We start from the raw sequence: 13,551 nt of genomic DNA, 5'->3' as shown, positions 1-13,551 counted from the left end.
GATCTTAGCCCCGGGGAGACAGCACACTTCCCGAGACATCTTGTCAGGCCCACAGATCACTGCTTCTGTTCCCTTCAGTAGGGAATCCCCTATCACCACTACACGCCTCTTCTTAGGTTTGGTCGGGGTTCTTCCGTGAGCTGTCCGTTCCAAGGTCGCCTGCACATTCCCTGAGGACTGACTTTGCTGCTCGTCTTCATATACCTGATCGACTGTAATGAGGGAGAGATCCTCAAATGGAGTCTGCTCTTCGTCTTCCATGCTAGGGGAGAGGACCTCAAAGCGATTGTGTATTTCTAAACAATCAGAGCGAACCCTGGGCCTCCTACTTCTTTGAGTCACGTTTCTCCATATATCTGGCTCCTGTGTTGGTGAACTAGCCTCCTTGTCAGGGGAGTCCCCTGTCTCCTCTTTGGTGGAGACGGTGTGCTCTGTTGCTTCCAAAAAGAGCTCCAGCTCTCTAATTCTTTGGAGCGTAGCTACACGTTCCTCCAGTTGCTGGACTTTGTCTTTTAAGAGGGCAACCAACATGCAATTGCTGCAGGTAAAGCTGCCTGCAACCTTTGGCAAGATGGCAAACATTGCGCAGGAACCACAGGCGACTGCAGCTGTTCCCTCACTCTCCATCTTGAGAATGTGTCGTTGGGGGTGGCTACAGCGGTCCTCCATCATAAGAAGTGTGCAGACAGGACAAATAACTCCACCCAAAAAACCCTAGGTCTCCCCCAACAAACGTTTGAGACTAGCTCCCTTAAATCTAAGAGATGGATTAAACTGCGCGCGACGCTAGGGTTCAACAGAAACCCTGCCCCCTCTGACCTTTGCACTAGGAGAGCAACTAATCAGCCACAAGAAACACACACAAGAAAACCCTTTTTGCTCCTTCTTCAGCTGCTGCCCTGCAAGCTCTGATAAGCTCCTCCCACAGCTAATCACCTACCTCAACAGAAACCCTGCCCCCTCTGACCTTTGCACTGGGAGAGCAACTAATCAGCCACAAGAAACACACCCAAGAAAACCCTTTTTGCTCCTTCTTCAGCTGCTGCTCTGCAAGCTCTGATGAAACATCTTTCATATCAATATGAAAGATGTTTAACAAACCATTTCTCTGTTTGTTTGTTTGTTTGTTTGTTTGTTTGTTTGTCTGTCTATCTGTCTGTCTGTCTGTCCATCTCTCTCTTCTGTCTGTCCAGCTTTGCCTCACATACTTTCATCATCCATCTGAAGACCCCCAGATCCTGACCCACAGTTCTGGATAGGGAAATACAAGCTTAATTCCAAAATGTCAATAAGCAAGGAAACAAAGCATTTCTGCTTTACAACTATATGGGCTGGAGGAGGTTAGAAGGAGACAATATTAATTCCTCTACTCAGGCCCACCAGGCCCACCATTGGGGTCAAACCACACCCGCCTCTCCTGGCTCTGACATAAGATATGATGGTGTGGGTGGGGGGACCTTTCTCATCCCAAGGACGATTCCCATCTGGGCCACCTGCCAGAGATTACATGTCAGTGGTGGGTGAGGCTGGAGGCAAAAGTGGGCAAAGCAAAGAGTGTGGATTTCACTTTTCTGCCTTTCTACTTTCTCCACCTTGCTCTGTATCCTCCCATCCATGGTCAGAGTTCAAGGACACACAGCAGCCAGCCAAAAACAAAGCAAGGGGGTGAGGGGTGCAGTCCATCGGGGCTTAGAGGGGGCCTGGAGGACTATCCCTGGTAGATGATGTCAGGCATGGGAAACTCATACCCTCCAATGTTCCTCAGATGAAAAGAGGGACATTTCTCATTCACCCCCAAGTGACCTTCCTCGACCCCCCCCCCACAAGGCGAGGAGGAAAGGGGGCAGGGTTTTCCTGGGTGGCCTGCCCATCACCCCCATAAAGCCATGCAAGGTCCAAGTGATGCAAGCAGGCCAGGAGAAGGAGGAAGTCCAGCTCTTGGCTCTGAGCCAAAGCAGCTTGTCCAGAAAAGACTCAGGAGGGAGAACAAAAGCTCCCTGGCCTCTAGTTTTGTGTCCTGTTAAGTCAGAATGTGTTGCAGATCTCTGGAAAGATGCAGTAACATTATTGCTTATTTAAAACCAAAATCCTGAGTCTGTTCTTTTTATTTTGTGGGGAGTGGGTATAAATTATTTTAACCCATGTCAATAATTGTTCTTCCATGGCAGATATGATGGGTGACCCTCACTTCACGATAAGCCCGAATTCCATGCCCTTTCTCCACAAAGAGAGCTTGAAAACAGCCTCTGGAATAGAAAATGATCTATGCAAATATGCAAATGCTTTGCACTAAAGCCCTGTAAATTTTTAATACAACTTCTTAAAGATTTAATGCTAAAACTGAAATATATTTAAACAAAGCTTTTGTATGGTAAATGACAATCCTTGTAGATCCAGCTCATTTTAAAGTAAAATTGGCACTGGCTAACACATCAACATCTAAATTTCCTTTCTACTATTTAATACTTCTCAGACTAACCCTTTCAAGCAGAAAGCTATTTGACATGGCAAATGTATTCCAATTTCAGATATATATATGATGCTCTGCTTATTTGTTATTAGGGAGTCTGGTGGAGGAAGCCAAATTGTTCTGTCTCTTACTCTGGGACAAAGCAAGCATCTGAATTTTCTAATTTCAACTTTGAATTTAAAAATCTATTTTTAAAAATATGAATGTTTGTTTACTTCTCTTCATCCCTTTGATTTTGCAATGCTTTAATACCTTACCAAGTACCATGGCTAACTATCATATACAGCCGTACCTTGGATCCTGAATGCTTTGCGAGTCGAACGTTTTGGCTCCTGAACACCGCAAACCTGGGAGTGTTCCGGCGAACCTTCTTTGGAACCTGAACGTCTGATGCGGCTGACACGTGCCTTGGTTTCCAAACGTTTTGGAAGTTGAACGGACTTCCAGAATGGATTCTGTTCAACTTCCGAGGTACCACAGTACTAAATATTGCTGGATGTGCTCCATCAGGCATTTTCAGATTTTGTATATCAGTGCTGATAAGGTTCTCTAGAAGCTTAGTAGGGTTCCTATGTGAGAAGGTCAGCAGTGGTGGGCTCCTTCCCTAGAAGACAGTTTGCTGGATGCTGCTGCTTTTCTTTGGCAATGCACAGGCACGAGGAATGATGGGGTGTCTTGGGTTCACAATGAGTGATGGGAACACACAAAGGTCCCCATGTTTATTGAGTGTGCATCCTAGAACATACATAAGAATCATATGCAATTTGGAAGACAAACTGTGATTTTGCTTGAGCTACCAATACAGTTAAATACTGAATTCCACTGAATGCCAAATATCAAACAATGAAATCAAATATCACTGGGTATTAACTGAAGACATCATAAGATATTGGGTGAATATGGAAGGCTGATGCCCCTGCTTCTTTCACTCGTGAATCCCCCCTTTATGATTTTTCTACTCACAGAATTTGTCTGTTTCTTGGACAAATTCAGTTTCTGCAACAGACCTCCAAAGTTAGTTTTATGCTAAATGTCAGGGACATGACTGAACTGAGCATAGGGGAAGAGTCGGGCTCAGAAAATGAACAGAGAGAGAGAGCTCGCTCGCTGCCAGAGATGGGGAGGGGGAGCCAATCACAGAAACACATAACTCCCAAGAAGGGGGAGAGTTAGAAGGCAGTCAGAGGGTTGCTAGGCAACCAGCAGAGAGACAGTGAATGGGAAGTTCATCTAGTGGAAGTGGGGGGGGGGAGAATTCCGCCCCCTCAGTCCCTGTTCTCAGCGACTGGAAAAGATCAGAATGCAATGGAAGGGCAAGAGGGTGGAGTGGGACTCTGGCATCCTTCCTGCTGTGAGAGGGGCAGAGATTCAGACTGACCAACTCCTTCAATGAGAGCATGCTAGAAGCCGTACTCTGGATGTGTTTTTGTAAATAAACGTACCATAAAACTGCTAGAGAGTTATTAATTCTTATTGATGCTTGCTTGCCTGAGATCATTATACTGAATTTTTGTCAGAGAACAATTTTGGGGCAAAAACCACCCGCTTTATTTCAGTGGAAACAAAATGTTCTGGTTAAATAAAATAAGCCTTACTTTTCTATTCATCTCTTCACGGTCTTGTCTTTTTTGCACTGTGCACTCCCAGACATGTAGTGAAAATTCTGATACCATTGTGCAAGACATCTAATTAGATTTGGCTACAGTTTGTGAGCCTCACATTTACCTGTGCATTCAAACACCTCTCCATATTCAGAGGTAGATTCCCCTACTTATCTAAGTGCATCATGGGATGTGTATTGGATGCTTTCATTTACCTTTTCCCTTCATGCCACACAGTTTTGTGGCCCTTTGGTCCCTGGAAATCAGGGGAAGGAGTGCATTTTCTGGGGTCAGATATGCACAGAGATATCTGTGAAAGCCCCTTGTGAAACCGCCTTGATCATCTCTGAATGCTTCTTAATAGTTCCATGATCTCTGCTGAGCATTTCATACCCACTGCCAATATATATCTCCTCCCCCAACTGAAAAGCCTCAAGTTCTGAAATTTAAAGATAGTATGTTCAGTAGAAACTGTGTACTTAACATCAAATTTTATTACATTTTTCTCAGCTCTTTGGATTAGATGCAGAATTATTTGTAATGACAACACTAGTTTACAAAAGTGTGTATTAAAAATTAAGCAGCCCAACAACACCTCTATCAATAACCTTATTCCTTGATTTTGTATAGTTGTTTTCAAAACCAACAGCCAAGTTAATTTGATACCCCATGACAGAGATCCAGAGAAGGTTTTTGATAGACCTCTCTGATCTGAAAGTGTGTTGCCTTATCTGTTTTCTTTTGCTGCTCAAGAGATCTGTAGCTGTATCAGCAAACAGCCAGGCTACCTTCCTTATCCAAATTTATATCTAAACTTTCTCATGTCAGCTATACCATCTTTTCTGCTACCTACACACATGCACGCGCACACACACACACACACACACACACACGGGGGGGGGGATCTTCATCTCCTTCTGCTTTCCTGGTTATCTCCCTACCCTTATCCTGACATTTTAAATCTGTGCTCATTGTGGAAATTCACCAGAGGTTACAATATCAGCTAACAACTACTATCAGCTACCAGCCATACTGCCAGCTAGCAGTTGCAGGAGAAGGAAAAACTATGCAGAGGTTGCTAACCAAGGCCCAATTTCTACTTGAAGCTTCCTATCTGGATGTGGGTACAGTCAAACCTCTACTTACCACTGCCTCTTCTTATGGTCATTCCAAGTTGCGACTGTGGCAAACCTGGAAGTAACCAGTGGGTTTGCTGCTGTTCGTGCATGCGCACAATGGCGCCTCTCCCAGTGACCCGTTTCGACCTCCGGATGGACCTCTGGAACAGATTATGGCCACAAATAGAGTTTCCATTGTATTCTCTTTTAATAGCCCATGGTTGGTGGATTAATCTAATTATGATATACGGATGCTTATTCTAACGACATCCACATTGTGGCAGAGCAAAGTGAGGCCTTTTATGGTACCCGACTGCTCAGTATCCTCCCCTCTTTCTCAGTGAGCCCATTCAGGATATCATAGCATGCTTCAAGTTTGAAGACTAGCTCTATTCCCACTCCTTTTTTCAAGGGAGCCAGAAAACAACCAGTGTAAAAAGGGCTTGGGGAGGAATTTGTTGGGCTCCCTATTCTGTTTCCTGAAAATATTTCATTGGAGCAACTTAACCATCTAAGGCTGGGATCCAAAGAAACACAATTCTGTGCTTCCAAGGGAAGTGTGGACATCTCTCCTGAAGAGCAGCTCTTTATTTATCCCATTATTTATCAAAAATTACAGCAGGTACACACAATCCGTGGACACCAACCACAGCTATGTGGATCTGGCTAGCTTCCCCCTCTCCTTTTTCCTCTGCTATCCAAAAATGATCTGGAAGCCCCTTTTTCAGGCCTTCCTGTCCTCTTCCACAATTGCTTAACTAGATAAGTTTTTGTATGCAACATATACAGCAAGTGCAAATGCCATTTTCGTAAAGGTCACTTCAGTTTTGGAAATGTTTTTCCTAAGAACAATGCATTTTGAACCATGAAGTCCAGAAGCAATTTTAAGCACCACTAGCAACTGGGTGCGGTGTGTGTGTGATTCCAGCCATTCACTGGAAGAGAGGGTCAAGCAGTTCTGGCAGCAAGCTGACTGCCTGTTGAGTGAAATGAGTTGTGAGGATGTTTGCATTTTATTATTATTTTTTACCCTCCCTCCTTCCCTTAGTTAGGTGGATAAATTTTAGGTTCAGGTGAAAAAGAATATCAGAACACTTTACAAAATGATTGCAAGTCCTCTGCTGTGAGGGAATGTTCCCCCATGTAGCTGGAATATATCAAATTAATAAATCCCTATGAAACTAATAATCTCACATTTGCTGTGGAGTTGTATGTGACAGATGTTTTTATCTTTTCATTCCTATGAGCCACTAACGTTGTTTTATATTCCAGATGTATGTCCTTGCTCTCCAAAAAATAGCACACTCTGCACGACACAGTTAAGCTATAAATTTACAAAAATACAGTCTTCTGAAGTTCCTGCTTGTTTCATAATCCTTCTTCCATATCTTTAGTTGCTCTAAAATATATTGAGCTGTCAGTGTGGGGGTCAGGAGATGAGAACACTTTGTAGTTTTCCGCAAGTGCCTTTTGTTTAACTTAGAAAATAAGGGATGGTGTCAAGGGAGTGATGAACTCAAGGTAATGGAGAGCCACAGAGGCATAAAAATGGTAAACACTGTGTAACCCTGCCCTTCCTTCTCACAGAAATGCAGCGTCTCAGTGTATGTTTACTCCAGTCACCCACTAATGAACCATCTTTATTAAAACATATAAAGAACAGGAAGTAACAACTCTCAAGGGCTGGGTAGTAAAAATCAGCTGGTGCCTTCCTTATGAACTGTATTATAAAATCATCCAGTTTACAACCTTGAAATGTGATGCACTTTATCTGACCCTGGATTACTGTCAGTTACTTTTAACTTCATTTAACATTTTACTTTTACCTGTGTGAAGGATAGGAAACTTCATGGGGTTTTCTTCAGTTCTGCATGCCCCAAATAGAGTCATCCATTCAAAATACTTTTTTAAAAAATGTAGAAAGAAAAGTCCACATAATAAAAAGTGCAATTTTTAAAGGAAGAAAGGTGCATATAATCAGAAAGGGCATTGCAACAATCCTGGAAATGAATGGATTATGATGCTTTATTGTTACTAAAACAAAAACAAAACAACCACTCTATGTGGTGTGGGACAAATACAAAAACCTGCTGGAGCAAAAAATGCCCTGGTGACTATTGCCTCTAGAGGTGATTTTGTTAAAGAAAAAGAATATGAGGAAAAACATATAAACAACTACTGGATGAGGAAGAAGGCTAGTTAAAATTGAAAACAAAACGAAAAAGGGAGCATTTTTCCCTCTGCAAAGGAAGAGGTTTGAATGCAGACTGCTTCATCTCTGAATCGGCTTCAAAGGTACCCCTTGAAGGTTTGCTCCCAGCACAATCAGCTGATCGGTGTGGAAAGTGTGTCTTCAGAGGAGGGGTCAATAACCTGAAATCATTATGATACCAGGTGGTTGACAGGTGGGCAGCTCCGCCTCTTCTGTCTGTGTTGGCCCACATGATGGGGAATTAGTCTGGATCTAGTTCCTCAGCGAGTACAACAAGGCTGTATACTGTCTCCCTGCTTATTTAACTTATATGCAGAATTCATCATGCGAAAGGCTGGGCTGGTTGAATCCCAAGCCGGAATTAAGATTGCCGGAAGAAATATCAACAACCTGAGATATGCAGATGACACAACCTTGATGGCAGAAAGTGAGGAGAAATTAAATAACCTTTTAATGAGGGTGAAAGAGGAGAGCACAAAATATGGTCTGAAGCTCAACATCAAAAAAATGAAGATCATGGCCACTGGGCCCATCACCTCATGGCAAATAGAAGGGGAAGAAATGGAGGCAGTGAGAGAGTTTACTTTCTTGGGCTCCATGATCACTGCAGATGGTGACAGCAGTCATGAAATTAAAAGACACCTGCTCCTTGGGAGAAAGGCGATGGCAAACCTAGACAGCATCTTAAAAAGCAGAGACATCACCTTGCCAACAAAGGTCTGTATAGTTAAAGCCATGGTTTTCTCAGTAGTGATGTATGGAAGTGAGAGCTGGACCATAAAGAAGGCTGATCGCCGAAGAACTGATGCTTTTGAATTCTGGTGCTGGAGGAGACTCTTGAGAGTCCCATGGACTGCAAGAAGATCAAACCTCTCCATTCTGAAGGAAATCAGCCCTGAGTGCTCACTGGAAGGACTGATCCTGAAGCTGAGGCTTCAATACTTTACCCACTTCATGAGAAGAGAAGACTCCCTGGAAAAGACCCTGATGTTGGGAAAGATGGAGGGCACAAGGAGAAGGGGATGACAGAGGACGAGATGGTCGGACGGTGTTCTTGAGGCCACCAACATGAGTTTGACCAAGCTGTGGGAGGTGGTGGAGGACAGGGGTGCCTGGCGTGCTCTGGTCCATGGGGTCACGGAGAGTCGGACACAACTAAATGACTAAACAACAACAAGAAGAAGTTTCTCAGCCCTGGTTGTTGGGAACCAGAAACCTCAAAGTCTGCATGCAGGGTCAAGGAATATATGTGTGCTCAGGCCTTCTCCCTCACAAGATAACAAGCATATGCAACATTGGCGCCTCGTTTGGCCACATCCAGTATAAACAGGAAGATGATATTATTCTGCCTTTGTCTGGCCCACAGATATGCTGGTCCTCTGCTTAACTTTCAGCACCAGAACACACCTAAACCTAAAATTTATTCAAGAAGGGAGGGTCCAAAAAAATGGAGATACCCAAAAGCAGGGTTTCCCAAACATGGGTCTACAGCTGTTTTTGGACTACAATTCCCACCCCTAGCTAGCAGGACACTAGCTAGTAGTTTGGCAAACCGTCCTCTAAAGAAATCTAAAGCTGTAGTGTATATGGAGAACATTTCAGAATGAAGTATGCTGAGTTGTTGCAAGTTATTCTTATTTTAGAAATGAGCAGTGCCATTTTTCTGGAAACTCACCATGAATGCCTCCCTTGTTGTTTCTTAGAATGGTAATGGCGCCCACCTGTGAGGTGCTGGAACTGAGTTCCAGCGAGTTCCAGCTGAAAAAAATGCCCTGGAAATGAGCATGGCACACTGAGAGGCCTTAGAAGTATCCTAAGGAGCCATGTAGAGGTAAGCACACAGAAGACTGCAAGATGACAGAACCCATGAAAAATTTTGGGTTCCGGCATCGCAGAACTTCCACATCCATGCCAGTTCCATAGTAGGAATGGCTGCTTTGCCTCTCAGTGATTCATCACATAGCCAAGCCAGATTGGCGATGCAGCCATATTGCACCATCCCTTTTACTACATGATTCTTGACTAGGAGAATTCAGCTCTGTGACCAACTGGGGATGGAGGAAGAATAAGCAGCCAGAAAGGGAAGTGGAGCAGAAGCAACAACGCAGAGTAAGTGGCACCAAACAGAATATTGTAGCAGGAAACCCCCCCCAATCATTCAGTTTGTACAAACTTCACACACACTCACACTCACACACTACATACGCTACGCTTCTGTTATAAATTCATAGAAAATCAGCCATACGTCGGATTTGCACTGTTCCACTTTTATTTTACTCCATGAAGGAAAGACTACAAAATGGGGAAGGTTTGATACAGGGCACCATAATCCCTTCATCATCCCAGCACATCCACAGGAGCCCTGCCCAGTTGCTATGCCAACCCTGATGGTACTAGACAGAAGACAATCAAGATCACAAAGAACTTGCATATGGGAGTGGATTCAGCATGGACTGGAACAAAGGACAATGATCAGATCTTCCCTCAGGGGGCAGGAAACTGCGACTACCTTTTGTCTTCAGAAAATGACTCATGGGGGGGGGGTGGAGAAGGGAACCAGCCAGGTGACAGGACACTCAGGTTACCACCGCAACTCCTCCCTCAACCCCTCCTTTCTGTAATGTATGCATGATGTTTCTGGGGGTGGGCTTGACCTAGAGGATGGGAATTTCAAAAGTTTTTATAAGGTCTTGCATACCATTTTTCTGTGTCTTTCCTCTCTCCTGCAAGTGAGGGGAACACCCTGTTGCAACAGTTCAATAAAGGCCAAGCCTACAGGCTGCTGTTTTGCTCCAAGTTATCCTGGTTGGTGTCTTTGTTTTTGTCCAAGGGAGCCCTCGGATTTTTTCCGGTAACAGTTTGGCGACCATGCTCAGGGACTCTTGGTCCTCCTGTGAAGGTGAGGAGGGAGATAGAGGGGATCAGGCACCACTGGGCAACCTTAGCCCAGGGATCCCTTTTCCTCTCCCTGCCTCCTCTTTGCAGGCGGTAATAAATCGTCACCAAAAGCCCAGCCAGGGGGAGCAAAGGCAAGGTCAAGCCGGCTAAAGAGAAAGGATCCCGGGATCCACAGGGGACATCTACGAACGTGAGTATGGATTAAAATTAATACATTGGGAGGGGGGTGGAAAGGTAACGTCTCCATGGCAGCTGGACTTTTCTTCTTTCCATCTCTGACGTTTCCCCTCGACCAGGAACGTCCTAAACTCTCTCTTTCTCTCCCCTGATTTCCCCTTCGTAGTTTTGACCAGGGAAATTGTGGAACTTTGTTGTTTTCTGACGTTTCCCCTCGGAGTTGACCAGAAACGTACTAAACTCTTTCTCTCCTTTTCTCTTTCCCGATTTCCCTCTCGGAGCCTGACCGGGGAAACCGGGGAAAGTCTCCTTTCCTCTTTCCTCCACGTCTTCCCTCGGAATATTAGTCTTGTAAGCAGCGCTGAATAAATTCCAGATCCGTGGTTTTCCAGGCTAGGGCCTGTGGTTTTCTGGGTTTGAGAAACCTGTGGTTTTCCAGGCTAGGGCCTGTGGTTTTCCGGGTTTGAGAAACCCGTGGTTTTCCAGGCTAGGGCCTGTAGTTTTCTGGGTTAGAGGGACCCGTGGTGTTCCAGGCTAGTGCCTGTGGTTTCTAGACAAATTGCTTGTAGTTTACTGGTAGGCAGGGATTGCTTTAGCTGAAAGATAACTTGAATAACGATAGAATATTCTTTTCTCTACCCCTCCTTCTTTGTCTCTTTCTTGTACCCGTTCTCTATCTCCTAGTGTAATCTACTGGGCAACCCCCCCCCCCATGGTATTAGAGGGAAAATGGGAGCTCACTCTTCTAAACACCCTAGCTGGACTCCTCCTGGCAACAAAGCTTCCATGAAGCCTTTTTGCCCCAGAGAGGATTCTGATACGCCCCTCCAGCTTGTCATCTCCAATTGGGAAAAATAAAATAAAATAAAGGGGGCAAAATGGTCTTTCCAAGTACAAAGTACGAGACCGTTGTAACTTTTAGTGAGTGGCTTAGGCCCACCACCTGGAACCCAGGGCACAGCGGCCACCTCAGGGATCCTTCAACAAAATCAGGGTGTGAACCCTTAGGGAGAACTGAACACATCAAATTTGTGTTGTTAAACTATAACCTAAAGCTAGAACATGAAACTGTAAACTTAATGGTGCTCAGAAGGCAGTAGATATAATAACAGCCCAGCCTGAGAGCCCACGCATTAGAGATCTTAGTTTCTCTTAAAAAAAAATATGAATAAGAGATGTACTCAAAGATTTAGAAATATTTAAAGGGTTTGTGTTTACATTGGCTTCGGCATCCACAGACTGTTCTTAAATGCACGTAGTTTTTAAATTGCAAGCTTGCTTCAAAATTTTAAATCTGAGGAAGCCATGTTGGGCCTCATCAATCTTAAACAGGACAAAAAAAAATTAGAATGAAGTGTGCAAATGTTTGTTATTTGAGAGAGGCTCCAAAGAGTCTTCCTCCGAGTAGCTTGAGTGAGGAGTATGATTTTAAGTTGATGCTAGATGATGTTTTGCTGCAACTTTTGAGTTTGTGAGTCTACATCCGTGTTCCAGTCTTTTTGTTCCAGTATTTTGAAATGTGCTGTGAAGAAACTAATGTTTCTGCTGCAAAAGCCTAGCTGAGCCAACTGCTCTCTCAAGCTAAAATGCAGTGTATGTATTTCATTAAGCATATGCCTATGAAAGTATGGTGTTCTTTCTAAGAAAAATGGTTATTAAATGTAGAGGCTTCCATGGCCAGCAAAATTGTCTATCTGAGTCCATTCCTGATATCAGTCTCTATAAGACTTCCTGGCCTCTTTTCTTAGAAAATGCCCCCCCCCCCTTGTTTCATTCTGTCTCTTTCAGTTTTTTTCTCCCTTCTTACTTCTGTGCCAGGTAAATTTACTCCCGAGTAAGCTTCATTTAAAGGAAACTGCAAAGAGGGGGGAGCAATCTTTCCTAAGGTACCCTGCATCTCACTTTCCTATGTGTAGTTATTAAAAAATAATAATCTAAATTAGGCTTACTATTCCTCTGCAAGTTCAGGAAAAAATTGTTCACTTTTGTATTCCTTTTAAATCAAATCTATTGCTGTTTTAACTATGCTTAATAAAAGATCCTCTCCCTATCTTAGGGAAAAAAACCTGTTCACTTCAATCTTCCTTTAAATATCATTTCTATAGGAACTTGCATTCTTTAGTCTAAGGAAGCAAACTCACTCAAACTATCTCAAGATCTGCTAAAAGGGTTCTGTGTAAAGTTGGGTACTTTTATTTTCCTCTTCTTTAGTACATGATAGGAGCATAGATGTTTCCTTTCCCAGTTGTAAATCTGTACTTAAATGTATATGTCTCTTTGGTAGTACAAATCTTGCTGTAAAATCTTGCTGTGAACCCTATATTTTGGAGGGTTTGACTAGATGACCCAGGGTCCCTTTCAACTCTCCCAATTTGTGGCTGTGTGGAAGGACATGTGTCTGCAAGCATTGGAGGGTAATTCTTAAATTCTGGTGTGGGGATGGAGTTGAAATTCAGCCTAGCTTTGCTCTTTAGTTTTAAAAGGTGAGAGGTGAAGCCGTGATGTTTTTGAAGCACAACTGGTAATATCAAGCATTTGAGTGATTACAGTGTTTATCATTTTGTCTACTATTTAAAAATCAGACTTCAAAGTCAATTCAAAGTTTGTTGTTGTTTAGTCGTTTAGTCGTGTCCGACTCTTCGTGACCCCATGGACCAGAGAACGCCAGGCACTCCTGTCCTCCACTGCCCCCCGCAGCTTGGTCAGACTCATGCTGGTAACCTCGAAAACACTATCCAACCATCTCGTCCTCTGTCGCCCCCTTCTCCTTGTGCCCTCCATCTTTCCCAACATCAGGGTCTTCTCCAGGGAGTCTTCTCTTCTCATGAGGTGGCCAAAGTACTGGAGCCTCAGCTTCACAATCTGTCCTTCCAGTGAGCACTCAGGGCTGATTTCCTTCAGAATGGAGAGGTTTGATCTTCTTGCAGTCCATGGGACTCTCAAGAGTCTCCTCCAGCACCATAATTCAAAAGCATCAATTCTTCGGCGATCAGCCTTCTTTATGGTCCAGCTCTCACTTCCATATATCACTACTGGGAAAACCATAGCTTTAACTATACGGACCTTTGTTGGCAA

The 13,551-nt window shown here is 43.9% G+C and overlaps 2 long non-coding RNA genes across 2 annotated transcripts; both read right to left on the bottom strand.

Annotated features, from left to right (window-relative positions):
• Positions 1-9,652: 9,652 nt before the first annotated feature.
• On the bottom strand, positions 9,653-11,111 carry LOC307214571. Its single transcript, XR_013838223.1, has 2 exons — positions 10,949-11,111; positions 9,653-10,901 (listed from the first exon to the last, which is right to left on the bottom strand). It is a non-coding gene; the product is annotated as an uncharacterized lncRNA (long non-coding RNA).
• A 524-nt stretch (positions 11,112-11,635) lies between these two features.
• LOC307214438 lies at positions 11,636-13,075 on the bottom strand. Its single transcript, XR_013838091.1, has 2 exons — positions 12,618-13,075; positions 11,636-12,584 (listed from the first exon to the last, which is right to left on the bottom strand). It is a non-coding gene; the product is annotated as an uncharacterized lncRNA (long non-coding RNA).
• Positions 13,076-13,551: the final 476 nt, after the last annotated feature.

This window comes from Podarcis cretensis (assembly GCF_951804945.1).
Source record: "Podarcis cretensis genome assembly, chromosome: 4".
Lineage (NCBI taxonomy): Eukaryota > Metazoa > Chordata > Lepidosauria > Squamata > Lacertidae > Podarcis > Podarcis cretensis.
The sequence above is the reverse complement of the archived record's forward strand: the minus strand, read 5'-3'. Positions and strand labels throughout refer to the sequence as shown.